Source organism: Rhyacophila brunnea, unplaced genomic scaffold (genome assembly GCF_057557595.1).
Source record: "Rhyacophila brunnea isolate RB1 unplaced genomic scaffold, BYU_Rbru_1.0 scaffold_109, whole genome shotgun sequence".
NCBI classification, from domain to species: Eukaryota; Metazoa; Arthropoda; class Insecta; order Trichoptera; family Rhyacophilidae; genus Rhyacophila; species Rhyacophila brunnea.
In genome coordinates this window covers 689,315-693,504 of record NW_028232762.1, presented here as the reverse complement: position 1 = coordinate 693,504, position 4,190 = coordinate 689,315, and the positions used below count along the sequence as shown (strand labels likewise).

The 4,190-nt window shown below is 29.2% G+C and overlaps 1 pseudogene; it reads left to right on the top strand.

Moving 5' to 3' along the window:
• Positions 1 to 1,730: 1,730 nt before the first annotated feature.
• LOC147078757 (T-complex protein 1 subunit zeta-like) lies at positions 1,731 to 3,015 on the top strand (annotated as a pseudogene).
• The last annotated feature ends 1,175 nt before the right edge of the window (positions 3,016 to 4,190 follow it).

Below are 4,190 nucleotides of genomic sequence, written 5' to 3'. Positions count from 1 at the left end.
GTTTTACATTTTAATGTATATGTGCGCATATATAAAATGACATTTTGTAATATTTGAGAATGTAAAACAAAAATAATACCGTATTTAAATAATCGGGATGATGTGGTTACAAAATTCCTTAAAATAAATGTTATGAGTTAAAAATCCCAGGCGAAGTAGAAGCATGAAGGTAAGTACTGACATAATGCAAGACACTTGAACTCATCTCATTTGAGAGAACAAGTCAGTTGATGAAGATATATCAGGGGAAGGTGTCAAAAGATACATCAAGAAGTTTTCAGCTTATCCAAAGGGACTGACCACGTTTAAATAGATAAAATAATTAAAAAGAAACATAATTTATAAATAAAAAAAATATGTATAATAATACGTCTTTAAAATCCACATAAATATATGTTAAAGGATAAGAGCTATAGTAAAAATGTAAAATATAAACTTTTTACTGTCAAATTGATTTTGATATAAGTGAATATATTTTAAAGAAATTCAAAATACTTGTGGCAAAAGGCAAATTAATTTGTTAGAAAACAAAGAATTTTTAAAAGGTTAACAAAGAAAATGGATTTAAGCTATGCCTAACCAATTAAATTTTATATTCCATGTAGGAATTTGATATTTGCAGCTTTCAGAAAATTGTTTTTTTAAATAAATTTCAAAATAATACTTAAAGAAATTTATTGAAGTTGTTAAAAAAAATATAAAGAAGAATCATAATTTAATTATAGCAACCTTGTAAATTAATATTATAAAAGGTTCCTTTCATACTTTATACGATAATTTTCTAAATAAGTTAAAATTAACCCTGTCCCTTGGTATCAGCGAGAATAAATGTTCGCTTAAACACAATTATATATAGATAAGACATTATATTTTCATGTGTGATCTTGTTCGTACTAAACTGAAAATTTAGTAAATAGTGGTAAAGAAAATGAATTTAAAATAAAGTATCTGTCATAAGTATTTTTTCAAGGTTGAAGACTTCAATTATGATGTAGATTTTTATTTTTAAGAATGCTTTCTATAAAGTGGATAATGACCTTTTATATTTTAAAAAATCCTCAGCGAAATTTACGTCACTTCAAGCATATAAATATTTTTTTAATGGAAAACGTATTATGTAAGTTAAAAACGGCGAGAATATTTATTTTGTAGATTTTATATACAAATTGATTGCTAACTGATAAATTTTAAAGATTTCCAGCTAAAATACCATTAATTTTGAGATTATCGCGTTATTAGATCGACATATTTTGAGTTAACTAAATCGATTGCTTTTGAATATTCAACAAATTTATCAGACTGTATGATTTAGATTATTATAAATTTTGTCGATATTTTACAATTAAATAAGGCTGATGCATTTTTTCTTTTCATAAATATGTAGCCTATAGTTTTAAAAATTTTCAATACATATAGACATAGTCCCAATCTTCAATATTATAAATTTATAGAGGAGCCCATAATAATAAATTCATTTTCTGGGAAAAGGCACTCAAATAATTCAAACAGGCCAAGCTAAAAAAAAATGTACACATTCACCTCATCTGCGCTATCTTAACTATTTGCGCCAAACATTGGGTCTGATATAGCCATGAAAATACAAATAACGCCATCTAATAGTGTTTCATTAACAAAAGATGATACAACAATTTGCAAAGAAGTTCAATTTACACATTCATTATCACCTTTAATTACAAGCTCAGCTTCTAATCTTTCACAAGTCATTGGAGATGGAACTTCTATGTTCACATGTTTATGTTGTGAAATTTTTGGAAATAGTGTACGTTATTTCAATGATGGTACATCCATCCACCAGATCTGTGGAGGTATTAAAAAGGTAATGACAGATACATTATCTTGATTCAGTAAAACTTCCTATTGATATCAAGTGTTTTGAGACAGTAATAACAAGATTGGCATATGCCTCTTTACGAACAAAAATTGATAAAGAAGGTGCTAAAAGGTTTTCAGAATAAATTGTGAGAGCACTTACTAATATAAAAGCAGATGAAAAATTTGATATAAATATGATTGAAGCTATAAAAATGGGCGAAGGGGATCTGGAAGTTTCTTTATTTATTCAAGGACTCGTTCTCGATCATGGAAATCACATCCATTGATGCCTACTTCTGTAAAACAATGTGCTATCAAGATTGGGAATATTTCGCTTGAGTACGAGCAACCCGAAGTTAATTCACAGTTTAATTACAGTTCCGCTGGACAAAGGGACGAATTAGTTGTCAGCGAAAGAAAATTTATATTTAATAGGGCAATGCCGTAGCAAATTTTGCAAAGGCAGTTAAAGAAAAAACAGGTAAAGGTTCGGTTCTCATTAATGAAAAGAGTATCGACCCTATTTCTTTTGAAGTACTTGCAAACGCAGGAGTTTTGGCGTTGAGGCGAGCGAAAAGAAGAAATATGGAAAGACTTGTGAAAATGTGTGGAGGAAATGTAATCTCAAGAGAAGACCAGCTTGAATTCAGCAATCCTGGATACTGCGAAAAAGTAAATGTAGTTGGTTTTAACGATGACAAATACACGTTTATTGAAGGTGCTCCTTTTCAAGGAAGTTGTACAATTTTAGTGAAAAGAAATACTACTTACGAAGTTGATCGTATCGAAAATGCTATAAGAAGGTGCATTAAAAGTGTTGGAAATGCTATCCGCGATAAATTCTATTTGAAAGGAGGAAAATTTCTTTTGAGCAGAATTAATAACTTTTTGGAAAAAAAAATCAAGGATGTTGATGAAAAGGACGTCATAGGGTATAAGGTAATGAAAAAAAGCATCTTAAATATCGGTAAAATATTGGTTAGAAACAGCGGAGTCAATATCGAAGAAAATATGATAAGAATTGAAAGAGGAGAAGTTGAAGAAGGCGATGTTATTGATAATTTTTGTGTTATTACGAAGGTTATTGCCAATGCTTGTGTTCTTAGGGTTAATTTATTGATGGTTGATGATATTATAAAAGCTGGTAAACCTTTGAAAGAAGAAAAAGAAGAGAAAAAATAAATAACCAAATTTATCTTTGAAAAACAACTGTTTATTCTATTATTTTAAATGACAAACATTAGGCAACCTTTATTAACCTCTCTAACCTTAGAAATGAATAAACTTATAATTCGTTCTTAGCCCCTATTTATAGATATTTTTATTTTGAATCTAAAAACTTGATCAACACAATAGAAATAGGAATAACGAGTATTGATAATCAGAAGAATGTTGAAAATGAGAAGCAGAAAAAATACGATCTACAGTAAAATGAACACACCCTTATTAAAAATGTGTAATTTGAATATTCCCATGCATCATACTTGAGATAGATGGTTACAAAAAACCATAAGTCGTATTTTAAGCAGTTAGAAATAATAAGCGAAGCAGAAGCATACAATTTAAAAATAGTATTAGGAAAGACACTCGATCTAATAAGTCTTGAGGGAAGAACGTACATCGAGGAAGATTGTAAAGATGACGATATGAAAAAAAAAGTCTGCTAAATCTCTTCTATTGGCTAATTTCAAGTTTTACTTTTAAACTATAAAAAGCATAAATTAAATTAACTCATAAACAATTTTTTTTTGAATCTAAGTTAGGAATGCCATTAGAATCGGACGCATGCGCACAAACAAGCAATGAGATTGGAAGAAATAATTGAACCATTAAATCTAGAAAGAAAGTTTTTATTTTTAACATTGTAACGATGACAAGATGGGACCAAGTATCGTCAAATCTGTTTTAGGGACATCAGAAGTTGTGCTTAAACAAATTTTAATGGCTAAAAATCAAAGTAAGCCAAATTAATAAATCTTGGATCTACATACAATAAAATTATTTGCCCCATAGAATTAAATGGATCAAATTATAAAGTGAAAAACCGATCATTTCCCATTATTCTAAAATAAATAGATGTTTTGTCAAGTTAACCTGCTACCATCTGAGCTGTCATTAATATACAACTGCAAGATAAAAATATCCCATATGTTATAACATGGGTTTGTGGAATGACATAATATCCTAAAAGATACCTGAAGGGACTAGATGTTACGAACCAGGTTGAGGCGTATATTACAAACCTTGGGATTGAGAAAAACCCTGGAATAGATAAGTCTCGAAAGAAGGAGGGAGGGTACTGAAGAAGACTTTGGAGAGGAGAATATAGCCGAAAGTATAAATACAATGTGCGTACA